At 42.0% G+C, this 19692-nt stretch overlaps 1 protein-coding gene across 8 annotated transcripts in view; it reads right to left on the reverse strand.

The window, feature by feature from the left end:
• LOC140717229 (chemokine-like protein TAFA-2) overlaps positions 1-19692 on the reverse strand; it is a 100492-nt gene that overhangs the window by 66908 nt on the left and 13892 nt on the right. The window contains exon 1 of one of the 8 annotated variants that reach the window (XM_073030565.1): positions 3690-3777. The exons of the other annotated variants lie outside the window; for them this stretch is intronic. The gene's annotated coding sequence lies outside the window, so the exon portion shown is untranslated. Of the gene's footprint in view, positions 1-3689; positions 3778-19692 lie in introns of those variants that run through there. 8 annotated transcript variants of the gene reach the window in all.

Here is a 19692-nt window from a genome sequence, read left to right on the forward strand (position 1 = left end):
GGCTCAAGTCCCATCTGGCGACTGAGCAAATAATACCCCCTGACACCTCACTGTGCATTACTGAGGGAGTACTACACTACTCAGGTTGCATTCTCTAAGTTAAGACAAGAGCACTGGTCTTCCGCTCGCTTTCCAAGGCTTTAAATGATCCCATGGCAGAAAAGAACCAGAATGTTTTCTTCATCTGGTAACTATCTTTTGCCGTTTATAGGAAAGATGTCAACAAAATAGACAGAGTACAGAGGAGATTTACTAGAATGTTACCTGGGTTTCAGCACCTAAGTTACAGAGAAAGGCTGAACAAGTTAGGTCTTTATTCATTGGAGCGTAGAAGGTTGAGGGGGGACTTGATAGAGGTATTTAAAATTATGAGGGGGATAGATAGAGTTGACGTGGATAAGCTTTTTCCATTGAGAGTAGGGGAGATTCAAACAAGAGGACATGAGTTGAGAGTTAAGGGGCAAAAGTTTAGGGGTAACACGAGGGGGAATTTCTTTACTCAGAGAGTGGTAGCTGTGCGGAACGAGCTTCCGGTAGAAGTGGTAGAGGCAGGATCGATTTTGTCATTTTAAAAAAAATGGATGGGTATATGGACAGGAAAGGAATGGAGGGTTATGGGCTGAGTGCAGGTAGGTGGGACTAGGTGAGAGTAAGCGTTCGGCACGGACTAGAAGGGCTGAGATGGTCTGTTTCCGTGCTGTAATTGTTATATGGCTATATGGTTTGTGGGATCTAGTTGCACCTAACTTGACTGTCTACATGTGACTGCACTTCAAAAATATTTTTATGTTTCTAAAGCAGCTCAGGGGAGGGATCAAAAATGCAAACTAAAGTTTCCATTGAAAACAAGTCTTTTAGAGCTCTACTCAAGGGCAGCCAGAAGCATTATTGTTAGCTCAGCCAGAGAGGTAACCCTATCTCACCATTTGAGTAGCCACTATGTTTGATAAACAAAGTACCCAATATTTTTGCGATACCATTACAAGCTCCTTAGCCACCTCGTGGCTGTTGAGTCAGGGGTAGGTAGGCCAACACTCTTGTCCTGCAGTTTCCAGGAACAAAGGACACAGCAAGCAAAAGCACAGCAGGAGATGTGGAAAAAGTTCAGTTTGCTTTGAATAGTGAGGTGATTAGGAAAAGGCTACTATGCTGGCAGATACAAGGCTGGGATTCTTGTGCTTAAACCCTCAAGGATACACTCAGCCAGACTTGCTAAACCAAACTACAACCTATGATGTGTGGGTCATCTTTCACCTAATAGAGGTTGGAAGTCAACAGCAGCAGAACACAACATGAAACCTCGGGAGACTATTGGGTAAGAAATCGGCAATTCGAATTGGATACAAGTTGCAAGACAAGATTGGGTCTCATCCTTATAACGTTTTTGATCCTCAAATTATGGTCACCATATTGTCTGTGCAATTGTTATACATGAGGCCAGAAGCTGGACATCTAGCAACACACAAACTGACAATTACAACTGACCATCCTTCAGCCTCTAAGCAGAAAAATACCCACGTCTTTTGGATTCAGTTGGCTAACGGTCATCTTCACATTCAGCTGCAAATGAGTCCTTATGTAAATGTAGAAACTAAGTGACTCCGGAGGAAGTTCAAAATTTGGAGAACATCAGAAATAAATCCATTAAAAATTCAGATGAAAACCGTATAAGTAGAGCCTGACTAGAATCTACCGCTAACATTTTACCATCAAAGGAAACAGTTGCGGTGAAAATCCCAGCTAAGTTTGAGGGGAGTGTGTAAGGAACAGAGGAATATGGTGACAGTGAGATGAGATAAGCCAGGAGGAGATTCATGTAGAACACTAATTCCAAAGAAACACTAAAAAGCCTGACTTTGAAGTATTGTTTCTTTCCCCCCCGCTTCCTAACCACTAAAAATGTATTCTTATCGTCACACTAGATTCTCACTGTAAATCCTCAAAAGGGGGAGGAGGACTGTTGATAGAGCACAGCAGAGTGAAGCAGATGCTGAGATGGTGGCACAAGATCATGGGTGCATGTTTAAGTGCTCGGTGCCCATAAGAGTCAAAATTAAAATCATATTTCAGAATCAGATCAATTATTCCTGATATATGCCATGAAATGTCTTGCTTTGTGGCAGTAGAATAGCTTGAAGGCATAAAGTTACTATCCATCACAAAAATAAATAAATAGCGCAATAAAAAAGGGAGTAATGCGGTAGTGTTTAAGGATTCATGGACCGTTCAGAAATCTGATGGCAAAGTGAAAGAAGCTGTTTCCGAATCATCGAATTTGGGTCTTGAGACTCCTGTACCTTCTTCCCTACAGTAGTAACATGAAAGATGACCTTGTACTTCAGACAAATGTTGCTTGCTTCTGAGTTGTGTGGAGGTTTTTAATTTGTGTGAAGCATATACTCAGGCGTATTCCAATTGGAACATAAGACGTGTTCTGTAATTCCATAATTTCTGGCATTTCATAGAATTCTAACTCCTACAGCACTGGAATTTGAACTCACACTCTCTGGTTTGTAAATTAGTAACAAAGCCATTTTTTTTAATGCAGCTGCATTAATGAGTTAGAAATCACTGAATGTGAATACTGAAGGCATCGCCTTTTTATTATTATGACAGTGCTCTCAGAACATTTTGAATTTTGACACTTGAGTAGGTGCAGATATTGTTATTCTGGAACACACTCAGTGTCAATCTCACCGTCTCTTTTTTTTTATTTGGTAAAATCCGTCATTGCTTCAAACTCCCTCCCTTTTACTTCCAAAGCTTGGCAGTTTGGTCTGTACAGCAAGATAAATTGTCAAATAAATTCTGTTAATGCATTCACACCTAGAAACATTTGACATGTCTCAAACAAACAGTTACAACCAAGATTAAAGTAAATAAACTCTTACATAAGTATATCCCTGAAACTTTCATTTTATTAAAATAAAGAGCTTCTGAAAATGTTGCTTGAGAAAGAAGGAAGAAGAGAGAACTGGTGTTCTTACAATGCTTTCCATGACCTTAGAATGGCAGAAAGCTCTCAGTAGCCAGTGGAATACATTTGGCATGTACTGTACTCACTTTATTCGTGTAGAAAGAAAGCAGAAATTGTTTTCACACAAGGTCAGAGGTAGGGTCATTATCATTGATCATACAATGTTTGGTTTCAATTGCAACTCCTCGGAAAATAAAGCAACCTGAATAACACTCAGGCATACCCTGATAAGTGACAAGTATCTAGAAATTCTGCCTGTTTGGCTGCATTAACCATTCAGTTCAAAATGTGTCAATGAAGCAGTCATTCAAAGATCTGCTGCTGGGGAATGCAAATGAAAAAACCCACAAGGGTCAAGACATTGCATGCTACTGAACAGGAATTAAATGCGAGAGCTTACAAAGCAGATCTAAATGTGGGTTCTTAGTGTGGAAATACGATGTAGAGTTGAGGTTGGGATTGGTAAACGCATGAGGCAGTGTGATTTATAGGGGTCGGAGTAAAGTTTCTTATGCAGGAACTTGTAAGAGTGAAAAAATGGACTGGTGTTCAAGAGGGATTTTTTTTAACTATATGGTCAGCTGCTAACTATAGTCAGTGGATGATTTAACGATCAGATATTGGGTCACTTGCTTAGGATTGTTGGGGGGAGGATCTGGCTAGACAAATGGATGGGTTAGGGATTGAGGCTGAGATTGCTGCAACAACTCACCAAGTCTTCTTCCACACCACCTCCAAAGCCACTTCTGCCATCTACAAGTCAAGGATAACGGGAAAATGAGAACAACACTCTACCTGTAAAGCCATCCTTAAATCCCAAACTACTATACTTCGCTCTACTTCCATCATTTCTTACAGGCACTGATTTCTGTCATTATCATTCCTAACACACAAACACAAACACACACACAAACACACACACAAACACAAACACACACACACAAACAAACACACACACACAAACAAACACACACACACAAACACACACACACAAACAAACACACACACACAAACACACACACACACACAAACACACACACACAAACACACACACACAAACACACACACACAAACACACACACACAAACACACACACAAACACACACACAAACACACACACAAACACACACACAAACACACACACACAAAAGGATTAGCTTTATTTGTCATATGTACATTGAAACATACAGTGAAACCTGTCATTTTGCATCAATGACTAACACACTCCAAGGATACATTGTGGGCAGCCCGCAAGTCTCGCCAGGATGTCTTTGGACTGTGGGAGGAAACCACAGCAAACAGAGGAGACCCACACAGTTACAGAGAGAGCATGCAACCTCCTTGGAAATTGAACCCAGATGGCGTTATGCTACCATGACACCCCATGGTGATAGAACATAGCACAAAATGGTGGGGAAACTCAACTCAGTGGGTCATGCAGCATCTGTGGAAGGATCACAACTGCCCCTCCATACAAACTGCCCAACCTGTTCAGTTCATCCGCCATTTTCTTTCTCGCTCCAGAGATCCCAGCATCATCAATCCTAGTCTGGTGTCTCCATTATTAGGGCGGAGTTGTATTGCACAGAAATGGGCCCTTTGGCTCAACCAATTGATGAAAACCTTTATCCTCATCTACACTAATCCACCCTGCCCACATTAGGTCCCCGTCCTTTAATGCTATGCCTATCCAAGAACCTGTCTAAATGTTCCTTAAACCCATTGTATCTCATTCCACCACCTCCTCTGGCAGCAAGATCCAGATATCAATCATTCTTTTGTTTCTGCTGTGTAATCATGTTAGGGGATAACAACAAAACAAACACATCTGTAACTGGAGCCCTGGAACACCAGACCTCATTGTAAATAGAAGCACAACACTGAGTAATAGCTGATCGGCCAGAATTCCAATCTATTTGTTTTCAACACCTTCCACTGATCCAATCCGTTGATACAGACAGTTTTTATTAACAGTGAAATGTAGTGATTTTGTAGAATGATGGCATTTTAATGTCAATGCCTGGAAGGAAGATAACGCAATATTTTTCAGAAAACCACAAGACATAGGAGCAGAATTATGCCATTCAGCCCATTGAGTCTGCTCTGCCATTCTCTCTTGGCTGACATTATCCCTCTCAACCCCATTCTCCTGCCTTCACCCCCCCATAACCTTTGACACCCGTACTAATCAAGAACCTATCAACCTCCATTTTAATACTCAATAACTTGGAAATGAATTCCACAAATTCACAGCCCTCTGGCTAAATTAATTCCAGGGAAATTAGAGCACCCATTTGGATGCCTAAGGAATTGTGGCTTTCAAAGGACAATGCCTTGTGCATCCAAATAGGTGCTCTAGTTCAACACCCATTAGAGGGTGTCCTACAAATGCACTCTCTTGTGCACCCATTTGTGTAGCAGCAGGGTACACTAGTGTGAGAAGCAGTCTTGTTCTGCAAATTTCAGCAGTCCGTCAGGCTCAAGTTTTTAAGCAGAGCCGAAGGTTGTTGTTTTCTTGGTGGTGGATAACATGCCACCCAAGACTGATGCTTTGGTCTTCTGAGCAAGTACATTGCGGAGTAGATACATGGGTCAAGACCACAGACTTAGGTTGTGGATCGAGCCCCAAGGATAAAATTGTGAGTGTGATACATAGCCAGAGAGGGGACATGTCTGGCATAAGAACGATGACCAAAAGCCTAGGATGGAGTGGTAACTGCTTGACTATCAGGACCTTAGATTGAAGACCATGAGGGTGAAAACTGGTGCAACTGGAGGCTCAGAGGATAAACTAATAAAACTGGAGAAGCCAAGCCTTGAACAGCAGGACATCTGAGAGTTATGGCTAATAAAACCTAGGCCTCAGCAAGAGGTTCAAGAGCCAGACTGCACAAGTACAGAGGTCACTGACATAGCTGGGGGCTCTAGAAGGTAGTGAGGATAGTGACGCACCCAAAGAATGAAAAGTAGGCATGGGGCATACATTAAATTGGTAACTTAGTTTATTAGTGTTAATTGTACTAAGGCAGAGTGAAACATTTGTTTTGCATACCATCCATTACAGATCACTTCATCACATCAGTGCATTGAGACAGAGTACCACAAGGTTAAACAATAACAGAATGCAGAATAATGTGTTACAGACAATGTACAGGGCAGACAAACAAGGTGCAAGATCATAGTGAGTCATTCTCCGATCTTAGCAAACCACTTGTTTGCCACCATCAGAGGAAACATCAACAGTGCGCTGATCATTTGTGTTGGGACCTCTGAATGCTTGGCCTTTATATACTTATCAATCAGTTGATTGGTCATCTTTATGGAAACTCAATTGTGACGTAGGGAGGGGGATCTCATTGCTAATCAGTGCCGAGGCGAACCCTCTGTCTGGAATTTTGCCCGCGTTGGCTTACAAATGGGATCAAGGTCTACGTGTCTGTTTATAAAGTTGTTTGCAGAAAGTCTGATTAATTCTAGGAACTGGCCAGTGAAGTTTCAAGTGCAATACATGACAACCTGGAAACAGTCATTTTATTTTACTCCAAATAAGGTAGATTTTCAATGCATTAGCCTGCTGCATTTTCAGGCCAATGTATGGTTATAGTCTGGATGGTACACTTGCTTCAGTCTCAACTTTAAAAAGTGCAAAACATAGGTGGGAAAAATTAGACATTTTCTTCAAACGAACAGGTGGCACAGGTATGATGGGCTGAATGGCCTCTTGCTGCACTCCAAGATTTCATGTTAAATCATTCACTTTCCATGAATACAAGCCATCCACCATGCAAGCCTCTTTGTGCTAGTGGACAACTGTTCTAACCTAGACCAATAGGGTCAAAGAAGGTACATTGGAGACTTGGGTGGTAGAGACCACAGGGGGGGGGAACGGGTTTCAAAATCAAAAACCATTCAGATTTTCAAACATGTCGCAGAGAGAAACCGTAACTACAGACAATCCCTGCTCATTTTTTTTTTAAACCCAGCATACTTAGCCAATAAGTTTCATCCATTTTGATTTATTCAAGTTCTAATAGATGGAGCTTTGAATTCAAGGAGTGAATCTTAAAAAGAAACAAGATGTTTCTCTAGCCCAATTATCAACTCCGCTGTAATCAATAAAGATATCCATCTCCTGATAAGATGAATCTCTTTTAGAGAACCACACTGCAACTTGTATAATAATAAGGTCTGGAGTTTTCACGAAATTGGAGCTTAACTTCTCTGCTTAGCTGATAAATAAGAAGGGTACTGTTGTGATGGAAAATAACTGGTTCTTTGAGTCTCAACGGTAGAGGCCTGGACACACACAGTTTTAATAATAAGGAATTTATTTACAAGGGGAAGTCGGGTCAACACAAGCAACTACAATACACAGGAAGCGGTGTGGGGACAGGGTACGGTTACACAAACAAAGAACAAGGGAAAAGCACTACAACAACTATCCCCCTTGACCTTGGATAGCTGCGGCTCCCTTACCAGGACAAACGATAGACCTTCCCAAGCATAAATCAATGCACTTACCTCGAATGTGGTGGTCTGTAAGAGAGGGCTAGCCAAGGCCAAGTCTCACCTTTTAAAGCATGGGGCTGGGTGAGATAATCCAATTAAGGTGACCAATAATTTAGGTGTGCATTGATTAGTTGGGAGGGACCAAACGTTGATTGGCATGTGGTGTGTCCTCTGACCAGCCAGGTGGCAGTGCATCTGTCACGTGGCCGGTATCTCTGGATACAGGTACCCTGTCTGATTGCATCACGGCCTGTTATGGAAACAGCAATGGAGACAGCCCGGGCCCCCGCAGGAATAGTGCATCCCACCATTGAGCATATCTAAAAGGAGCAATGCCACAAGAAAACAGCCTCCATTGTCAAGGATCACCACCAACCAGGTCATGATCTCTTCCCACTGTTGCCAATAGGAAGGAGGTACACAAGTCTTAAATCACACCACACCTAGTTCAGGAACAGTTAACATAGAATAGAAGAACATAGAATAGTACAGCACTTAATAGGCCCTTCGGCCCACAATGTTGTGCCAACCCTCAAACTCTGCCTCCCATATAACCCCCCACCTTAAATTCCTCCATATACCTGTCTAGTAGTCTCTTAAACTTCACTAGTGTATCTGCCTCCACCACTGACACAGGCAGTGCATTCCACGTATCAACTACTCTCTGAGTGAAAAACCTTCCTCTAATATCCCCCTTGAACTTCCCTTCCCATGTCCTCTTGTACTGAGCAGTGGTGCCCTGGGGAAGAGGCGCTGGCTGTCCACTTCTCAGCCCACTTCTGCATCCTATCACTATCTCTCTGCAATCTTCGACAATCCTCTACACTATCTACAACAACACCAACCTTTGTGTCCTCTGCAAACTTGCCAACCCACCCTTCTACCCCCACATTTAGGTCGTTAATAAAAATCACAAAAAGTAGAGGTCCCAGAACAGATCCTTGTGGGACACCACTAGTCACAACCCTCCAATCTGAATGTACTCCCTCCACCATGACTCTCTGCCTTCTGCAGGCAAGCCAATTCTGAATCCACCTGGCCAAACTTCCCTGGATCCCATGCCTTCTGACTTTCTGAATAAGCCTACCCTGTGGAACCTTGTCAAATGCCTTACTAAAATCCATGTAGATCATATCCACTGCACTACCCTCATCTATATGCCTGGTCACCTCCTCAAAGAACTCTATCAGTCTTGTTAGTCACGATCTTCCCTTCACAAAGCCATGCTGACTGTCCCTGATCAGACCATGATTCTCTAAATACCCATAGATCCTATCTCTAAGAATCTTTTCCAACAGCTTTCCCACCACAGACGTAAGGCTCACTGGTCTATAATTTCCTGGACTATCCCTACTACCTTTTTTGAACAAGGGGACAACATTCGCCTCCCTCCAATCCTCTGGTACCATTCCCGTGGACAACAAGGACATAAAGATCCTAGCCAGAGGTTCAGCAATCTCTTCCCTCGCCTCATGGAGCAGCCTGGGGAATATTCCGTCAGGCCCTGGGGACTTATCCGGCCTAATGTATTTTAATAACTCCAACACCTCCTCTCCCTTAATATCAACATGCTCCAGAACATCAACCTCACTCATATTGTCCTCACCGTCATCAAGTTCCCTCTCAGTAGTGAATACCGAAAAAAGTATTCATTGAGGACCTCGCTCACTTCCACAGCCTCCAGGCACATCTTCCTACTTTTATCTCTAATCGGTCCTACCTTCACTCCTGTCATCCTTTTGTTCTTCACATAATTGAAGAATGCCTTGGGGTTTTCCTTTACCTTACTCGCCAAGGCCTTCTCATGCCCCCTTCTTGCTCAGTTACTATCCTTCAACCATCATAGATAACTTCACTCACCTCAACACTGAACTGATTCCACAGCCCAAGGACTCACTTTCAAAGACTCTATAACTCATATTCTCGGTATTATTTATTCACTATTTATTTATTATTATCATTATTATTTGTTTTATATTTGCACAGTTTGTCTTCTTTTGAATATTGATTGTTTGTCAGAATGTGTTTGTGTGTTGCTTTCCACTGATTCTATTATATTTCTTTGTTCTACAGTCAATACCTGCAAGAAAATTATTCTCAGGGTAGTATATGGTTGCATATATATGTACTTTGTTAACAGATTTTCTTTGAACTTTGATCTGAAGTTTAAGATATGGAAACTTCCTCTCATCTTATTAGACCCTATGTGTGAGACAAGACAAAAGATATCTTTGCTGAAGCTCTGTTGAAGACCTATCAAGCCACATGTAAGAAGTGAAATGAGCCTGAACAGAGCAGAAAACTGCAAACATGTCTTTTCATAGACTCTGGACACAAACCTCTCTGCAACTCAGAGACACAAAGACTGATTGCCACCTGTCAAATGTGGTAACGTACCACCACCGTGGGAGAACATAAAAACAGTGTTTATTTGAAGCAAACCTTAAAATAGCAAGCAGGAGACACTGGAATCAGCATTCAGAAGAGTAAACACATAGTGAAAAGGGATTAAGATGCGGGCTTTAAAAGGTTCATGGCACTAGGGAAAGGGCAGCAAATGGGGCCATCTCTTTCAAAGAGCTAGCACAGACACGATGGGCTGCATGGCATCTCACTCTCTGATGCATTGTTACATGTGTTGGGAATAGAATCTAATTTTAGGATGTACCATTATTGATAGCTACTGTATTGATATTTCCAGAGTGACCTGCTTTTATTGAGTTTATTTTGATCGGCGTAGGAGGCTCAGAAGGATTTGATGGGTGCGCAGAGGGAGGAAGCAAAAAGGGTAGCAGAGTTCCACCACACTGTATCGTGACCCATTGCTCCTGCTTGGGAAGACTAGAATATAAAAGCAAGGATGTAAGGCATTGGTCAGAATGCACTGGGGGTATAGTGAGCAGTTTGGGCCCCTTATGAGAGAAACAATGAGCTGGCATTGGAGATGGTTATCAGCAATGATCCCGGGAACGTAGAGCTTAACATAGGACAAGCGCTTAATGGCTCTGAGCCTGTTCTCACTGGAGTTTGTAAGAATGGGGTGGGGAAAATCTCATTGAAACCTATCTAATATTGAAAGGCCTAGATAGAATGGACTAGATAGAAGATGCTTCCTATTACGAGGGCAGTCTCGGAATATAAGGATATCCCCTTAGAACAGAGATGAGGAGGAATTTCTTTAGCCAAAGAGCAGTGAATCTGTGGAATTAATTGCGACTTTGGAGACCGCGTTATTGGGTATATTTAAAGCAGAGGCTGATAGGTTCTCGATCAGTAAGGGCACCAAAGGTTACAGGGAGTAGGCAGGAATATGGGTTGAAAAGGATGATAAATCAGGCTCCTCAAGAGGGAAAGAAACTACTTGATGTGAAGAAATTAGTTAAGTCAATATGTTTGTTTATGCACATTACTGATGTCTGTACCGATACATAAATATATCAACTCATTTGCTTGCAGTGGTCGGGGCTCTCTGATGTCTAACACATACTGCAAAATCTTTCAGACCTCAGCAGCGCTTTATGCCCAGAACATTTAGTTTGCTTTGTTACAGAAAGTGGAAGGTGCTACCAGCCAATGATGCTGCACTGTTTATCCCTCTCCGTAGATGCTGCCGGACCTGCTGAGTTCATTCCGTGTTTGTGTTTGTTGCTCTGGATTTCCAGCATCTGCAAGACCTCTGGTGAAAATGAGTTAGTATGTTTCATAAACAGAGCACGTCGTACTGAATGATGCAAAACTGAATTTCTTTTACTATTGAGTATGGCTAGACATTCACTTGAGAATCCCTCGCTAATTCATGGAAAACTGATCCCAAATGTACAATGTTAATGTGTCTAATGGTGCTTACTTTCATCCTTCCTAATATAGTTAAACTCCATAAAGTATCCTGTCACAATATGACACTGCTATACTCTTGGAAAATGATGATTTTATATCCATTGGTCTAAAACAAGAATTACTTTGACTACTGTTCCCCTGTTACATTGCCTTCTTTGTTGACGTCAACTGAAATGCCTTTCATGATGAAGATGTCTCCAAGTTCACAGAAGGGGTCGCGAGCTTCATCCAGAAGTGTATCAAGGAGGTTGTCCCCCAAAATCAGTCAGGGTCTATCCAGACCAGAAACCCTGGATCAACAGTTCCATGCACGCTGCACTCACTGCACGGCACAGAGCTTTACCCACCGGTAACCAACAGCAGCTCAAGAAATGCAGCTACAATCAGTGAAACGACTATACAGGGACAAGATCCAGACACAACTCTCCACCAACGACACACGCAGCTTATGGCAAGGTCTGCACACCATCGCAGACTTCAAAGCTAAACGCAGTGGCGCTGTTAACATCTCTGCCTCTCTTCCAGATGAGCTAAATCTTTTGTACACTCGGTTCGATATTGCCAACACTGAGCCCCCGAGGAGAGCTGCCGATGCGACCTGCACCTCGGTCATTTCTGAGGCTGAAGTACGCAGGTGTTTCCAATGAGTGGACAGCTCAAGGCTGCGGGACTGGACGGCATCCCAGGGAGATTACCCAGAGTGTGTACAGCACTACTGGCTGGTGTGTTTGCTGACATTTTTAATCCCTCCCTCTCCAAGTGTAGAGTGCCCTCCTGCTTGAAAACATCCACTATTGTCCCTGTACCCAAAAAGACCAAGGTAACATGTCTGAACGATTGTTGTCCTGTCAAACTCACCTCAATAATAAGCAAATGCTTTGAGAGGCTGGTCAAGGACTAAATCTGTAGCTTGCTACCACCCACACTGGACCCCCTACAATTCACCTACCAACACAACCGATCGACAGATGACACGATAGTCACAGCTCTACACACCATCCTTACACACCTAGAGAAGAGGGTTGCTTATGTGAGAATGCCGTTCTTGGATTCAACACCATAATTCCCTCCAGGCTTGACAAAAACCTCCGACCCTCAACACAGGAGCCCCCCAGGACTGTGCCCTAAGCCCCCTCCTTTACTCTCTGTACACCCATGTCTGTGTCATCACCCACAGCTCCAGTCTAATTAAATTTTCAGATGGTACTACATTGATTGGCCTGATATCAAATAATAACGAGGCAACCTACTCATTGTGGTGTCAAGAAAACAACCTCTCCTTCGATGTCACAAAAACCAAGGAGCTGGTTGTGGACTACAGGAGGAACAGAGACAGGCTAACCCCTATTGACATCGAGGGATCTGGGGTTGAGAGTTCCTTGGTATCCACATCACTGAGGACCTCACTTGGCCTGTACATACCGGCTGTATGGTGGAAAAAACCACAACAGCGCCTCTTTCACCTCAGATGGTTGAAAAAGTTCGGCATGAGTCCCCAAATCCTAAGGACAGAACTCAAAGCATCCTGACTAGCCATATCATTGTCTGGTATGGAAACTGTACTTTTCTCAATTGCAGGACTGTGCAGAGAGGAGTGCGGAGAGCCCAGCATATCTGTAGATGTGAACTTCCCACTACTCAGGTCATTTACAGTGACAGGTGCGTAAAAAGGGCCCGAAGGATCATTGGAGGATCATTAGTGACCCATCTCACCCCAACCACAAACTGTTGCAGCTGCTACCACAGGGAATTGGTTCCGCAGCATTAATGCCAGGACCAACAGACAGCTTCTTCCACCAGGCCATCAGACTGCTTAGTTCACGCTGACACAATTGTACTTATAAACTATATTGACTATTTGTTACAAATGACTATAATTTGCTCATTGTACATTCAGACGGAGACGTAACGCAAAGATTTTACTCATGCATGCAAAGGATGTTAGAAATAAAGTCAATTCAATTCTTCCTGCACCTATTTTGTAAAACTTAATTGTCGCTCTTGAGCATTGCAAGCCTCTCAGATTTTGTAGTTCACCTTCCTTGAACGACAAACCTGCCTCTGAATGCTGAAGTGATATTTTTCGATGGCCACAACATTTCTAAAGCACTTCAGTATTTGCAATCTGGCCATTACCTGACTGGGGTAGATATTACAACATATAAAAGATACCCCACAGTCTTCTGCGACCCAAGGAATACAGTCCTGGACAGGGATTATCAGGAAAAATTAACAACTAGCATCCAGAATGGAGGGGCAGGAGTCCGGCGCAGACAGAAAGGACAAAGCACTCTGAAAAGTGACTCAGCAAAAATATTTGGGAGCATTAAAGTTATTGCTGAAGGCAAAACTACAAACGTCTCACAGAAAACGATTAGATGAATGCCCCACATTTCATTGTAATGTTGATCGAAGCAAACTGAAACACCCTCGTCTTTTTTGAATAGAGCTGCAGGGTCTTTTGTACTTGTCCACACAGTGGATAAATAGTGCTGTGGGTTAACAATATAACACCAAATTGATGGTGTTATTAATACTCAACTATATCAATAAGTGCTAGTCACTTCTGTGTCAGAATGGCACAGGTTAAATATAGAGTAAAAATCCATTTATACTCTTTTACTGGTAGGTTAGGTTCAGATTAAATCTTCTTCCACACTGCACTTCAACATAGATGGGTGAATGCAGTACAGGTTAGATGCACAGCAAACCTCCTTCCAAGGCAGGTAGATAGATTAAGTGGATAGAAATTGAAGTTCCTTATGTACTTATCGTCATCATAACATGCCGTGTCATGTGACAGCAATCATGATCTGATCGTTCTTGCCAATTTTTTTCTACTGAAGCGGTTTGCCATCGCCTTCTTCTGGGCAGTGTCTTCACGAGGATGAGCCCAGCCATTATCAATACTCTTCAGAGATTGTCTGCCTGGCGTCAGTGAACAGGACCTGTGATATGCAACAGCTGTTAACACGACCATCCACCATTCACGTGACCCTGATCGGGAAGCTCAGCGGCTGCTACACCTTGGCCAAGGGTGACCCGCAAGCTAGCGGAGCAAAGGAGCACCTTACTCCTCCTTTGCTAGAGACGTATCTCCACCCCTCCACCTGACCTTATATACTCACCTGTCAAACATTTCTGAATCAAGTAAACTTTGAAACATTGATAGAGATAAAGCTCTATCCTCATCACTGCTGCAAACATTTCCAAAACAGATATGACCTGGATTAAATGAGGAATAAATTCCAACAACTTTATCTCAACGAGCCCCCGCAGGGCAAGTAGAGCCTAGGTTAGATTCAAAGTAAAAATCGTTTTACACTACTCTCCAGTTTGCATCCTTTTTACCTCATCAGTGCTTTTTGTCGGCTGCTGGTGACATGCCTTGGGATGAATTACACATGGTTGAGGTTCAAGAAAATGTGTGGGGACCATGAACTAATGGGCAGGATTTTGACCCTCTGCATAACTATTTGCTAACTTGGCAATCTGTCCACTCAAACACTGTGAGTAACTCATACCCCATTAACTTCACCTAGTAATGCAGGTACAACAGTCCCAATGTTAGCTTGTTGGTCTTCACAGACTAAAAAAAAAGACCATTTTATTTTGACTAGGAAAGGAGTAATGAGTATTTAGCAATTTCATTTGTGCAAGGGAGATAAACTTTATTTGAACATCTAATACCTGGTACAGAGTTTTGAGACCGTATTGTGGCCTCAATTTACACTTACGACTCTGTGGCTCCACTGCTGACAACACCACTGCCATAAACCAAATCAACGGTGCTAACAAATCAGCATAATGGAGGCAGATTGAAAATCTGGCTGAGTGTTGCCACAATAATACTCAATATCAGCAAGACCACGGAGCTGATTATTGACTTCAGGAGGAGGAAACCAGAGGTCCATGAGCCAGTCCTCATTAGCAGAATAGGAGGTGGAGAGGGTCAACAACTATAATTTCCTCAATGTCGTGAAAACTGATCTAGTGTTTTCCCAGCATATATGACAAATAAACTCTTCTTGGCTTCCAGCTGGGTGCAGGTATCGATTTTAACCAACATTTCAATGACAAACTCTGACATCTCCATCAGGGATGATGTCTGGGCATGACTAGTTCGGAGGTATTTATACCCCGTTGTCCATCCCTCTTGATTGGTTAGTCCTCATCCAATCAGGTTTCCACTGCCATACTTTGTTTACAATCGAATCCCAGTTTTCACTTAGAGCAAGACCTTCGTCCTTGTTAAAATTATTTTCCTCTAGTTTTATTCAATGGCTTCCTTCACCAAGCGATCCCAAAACCAATTGCGTGGCTCAATAGTTTTGAGCCAAAGTCAATCCAACGGCCATTGTGAATGCAACGTGCTGCTACTGCCGATCCCTCCACGTGACTCATACGGATTCACCTCCAGTGCTCCCTGATGCAGGTTTCCACCGTGGAAACATAGGGAAGACAGAAAATCCAGGAAACCTAACAACGAGAAGGAACCCGTCGCTACCGCTTGCCTTCCCTCTGCTTCCACAGTTTCTGGAAGGAGCGCCAGGATCCTGTAAAAATACCCGATTAATATGATCCACAAGTCCGTAAGGAAGTTCAAGTCACAGCTGATGCAGGTCAAAGATGGCCTGGGATTCTGAATGGCTGATGGATACAGGATTCCCTGTGAATGCAGAGCGGCAATATATCAGCCAGATGGGACGATTGGTGGAAACCTGCATCAGGGAGCACAGGAGGTGTATCCGTTTGGATTACCCGGAGAAATTGGTGGGAGCAGAACATTTCATTTACAATGGCCTTATGATTGACTTTGACAACACAACACTACTGTGCCATGCCAATGGCTTTTGGGACCGCCTGGTAAAGGAACCCTTTGAAATTAAACTAGAGAAAAAGAATTTTATTGAAGACAAAGGTCTCACTCTAGGAAAGAGCAGAAATTCAATTGTAAATAAGGTGGGACAGCAAAACTCTGAATTGATGAGGACTAATCAATCAGGAGGGACGGACGATGGGGTATAAATACCACCTGACTAGGCATGCCCAGGCATCATCCCTGATGAAGATGCCAGAGTTTGCCATCAAAATTTTGGTTAAAGTTGATGCCTGTATCCATCTGGATGCCCAAGAAGAGTTTATTCCTCAGTGTTAACATTTCAAAGGACTTGTCCCAGGCCCAACACATAAGTCCAATTGCGAAGAAAGCATGACAGTACCTCTACTTCCTTATAAGTTTGCTAAAACTCGGCATGACATCTAAAACTTTGACAGACTTCGATAGATGTGTGGTGGAGAGTACATCACTGCCTGGTATGGGAACACCAATCACCTTGAACAGAAAATTCTTCACTAAGTAGTGGATATGACCCAGTCCATCACAAGTAAAGTGCTCCCCACCATTGAGCACCTCTACATGAAGCATTGTCACAGGAAAGTAGCATCCAACATCAGGGCCTCCAACCACCCAGGTCATGTTCTCTTCTTGCTGCTGCCATCAGAAGCTTTAGGTCTCACATGACCAGGTTTAGGAAGAGTTATTACCCTTCAACCACCAGGCTCTTGAATCAGAGGGGTAACATCGCTCAACTTCACTTGCCCCATCACTGAACTGTTCCCACGAACCATGGACTCACTTTCAAGGGCTCTTCATCTCATGTTCTCGAAATTTATTGCACATTTATTTATTTTTTTTCCTCTTTCTTTCTTTTCATATTTGCACAGTTTATTGTCCTTTCACACTGATCGTCCATCCTGTTGGTACAGTTCTTCATTGATTCTATTATGGTTATTGGATTTATTGAGTATGCCTGCCAGAAAATGAATCACAGGGTTCTATATGGTGACATATATGTACTTTGATAATAAATTTACTTTGAACTTTGAAAGGCTGAACCATCAATTTCAGAAAATTTTTAAAGCACTGAAATATATAAATGAAGGAGGCCATATGGCCCATTCTGCTTGTACTAACTTTTTGCCTATCTCCTGCCTTTCCCATTGGTTTCATTTATTCGCTTCATGCATTCATCCCATAGCTACTGGAAAGTTACCAATGTACTTTTGCAGTGATACCTAGACTTTTTCTTTCATCCACAACTCTGTTTGATGGAATTGCCAAAAGAGCCAGAGAGAAGAAGGATCTGTTATTCGATTGTGAATGTTCTACATGGAAATGTGATGGTATCAGAATCAAGAGTAACATTCAGAGAGATCTAGATACAGTCAACAGGCAAGCATTATTTCCCTAACCAGGGAAGTCAGTAATAAGGAGGTCACAGATTGATAGACAAATTGTTTAGAGTAGTGGGAAAATATTTTCTACAATAAACTAGTGCTGGTCTGGAACTTTGCCTGAAAAGAATGGTGGAAGCAAAAGCTTTTGTCACTTTAAAATATATCTGGGTGATAATTAATTTCCAGTAAGGCATCAAGAGCTGAGACATGTAATCTGTCTGACAAGTACCACTCTGTCCAGCAGGGACAGAATGGGCCAGATAATTACCTCCTGCATCCATCATCAACGTAAGATTTTATGATTGTATGAGAAGATAGAGGGAAAAAAAATTTGAAAGGAGAAAATGTAAGGACTGTGAAAACAGGGAACAATTGGGATAGCTTTTGCAAGTACTAATGGTCGGATGAATTGCTCTGTACAATATGTCTTTGTTCATGTTGCTTGTGGGAGACTGCTAAAGTAGAACTTCTGGGAAATCTTCCACTTTAAGAACTTTCTAGGGCAGATTTAACTGTTTCATGCAAATGATCATTTCCTTCTAATGCAATTGCAGCTACGAGGTTGGGATTAGTAATTGCATCTTTGGAAAGGTGCTTAACTGGCAAGCATTCTGTTGGATTTCCAGTTGGTACACCGACATAATTGCGGCTGAATTGTTTCTGTCAGCTTGACCACAAGGATTTTGTGCAATCATACAATGAAAAATAATTATGTTCAGGCATTTAATGTAAGAGTCAAGGGAGAACTTTCCTTAATGCTGTGTCTTGTTTTAATCTGAGATGAACTCCCTGAAAGAGCAGTGATAGCAGATTTACTAACATTTGGAAAGGAAATGTTTGTACAAGTACAAATATTTCCAGCACCATTGGGGAAAATACAATGGAGAGTTTAATTGGATAGCTCTCTCAAAGAGCCTCCATAGGTATAATGGGAGAATGCTCTCTTTCTTTGCAGATTATTTTGTAAAAAAATATAATTCAGTTGAGGAAAATAACATAAAACAAATACACACAATAGCAGGAACAAACAGACTCATTCAAATAGCATGACAAGAGCCTGCAAAGCACACACTGCACAAAAAAAAATAATTTACAGGCCTCGTCAAAGGAATACCAAGTGAAGAAAATTTACTACCCATCTCCATTGACTGCATGACAATATCCAAAAGCCACCCTTTCATTTACTGTCTTATATACTGTATTAAAAATGATCACTTTAGAAAAACTTGGTATTAAGAAATTCTAGTTAGCAAAATCATCCTGAAATCTATTCCTTCTTCTATTTTCAGAAGGTTGACTGCACCAATCACTGCTTTTGGTATTCGTGTTTGGTAGGGCTAGGTGCACGAACATGTTTTGTTACCTGGTAGAGCACTTTTACAGAGGTAGACAATGCGTCTTTGACAATAAATCATTTGCTGACAGGGAATTGTTCTCTGTTGGACAATCATCTGATTGACTGTAAAAGACAACTGCTCTCCAATAGACTATTTCTGACACTCAATTGTTCCCCGGTACACAATTTTAAACATTCATCTGATCTGGGTTAGACAATTTCCATTAAACAATCTTTCTCTGATGACATACCTTTTCCATTAGTTAATCCATCTCTTTTAAACAATCGACCCATGATGAAAAATTGACCTCTAATAGTCAACAGTTCAAATAGTAAATCAAACTCAGATGTGTCACTTCCAATAGACAATTGCTTTCTGATAAACAGTCATTCTATAATATTCTCCAAGAAAGTATTCTAAATCATCCATTCTCCATTGGTGCATCGCTGTGCGATTTGCTAACCGTTTTCTGAAAGTAATTCAATCTATAGTAGACCAGTGTTCATTAATAGTGTTTTATAATTGTAACTCATTCTACGTTAGTTTTTGACCATCATTCAGTCTCTAATGGGCAACCATTCCCTGATGGATAATCATTCCCTAATGACAGTTATTCTTTGATAGATAATTTTGGGTAGACAACTGTTCTCTTCGATGCCATGGCTGCCTGGGAGTCAGAATAAATTGTTCCCTGACAGTCAATGCCTCATGAACAATCTTTCTTTGGTACACAATCATTCTCTGATGGCAAACCGTTCTCTTAGAAACAATAATTCTTCAACAATTTTTCTC

This window comes from Hemitrygon akajei, chromosome 27 (assembly GCF_048418815.1).
Source record: "Hemitrygon akajei chromosome 27, sHemAka1.3, whole genome shotgun sequence".
NCBI classification, from domain to species: Eukaryota; Metazoa; Chordata; class Chondrichthyes; order Myliobatiformes; family Dasyatidae; genus Hemitrygon; species Hemitrygon akajei.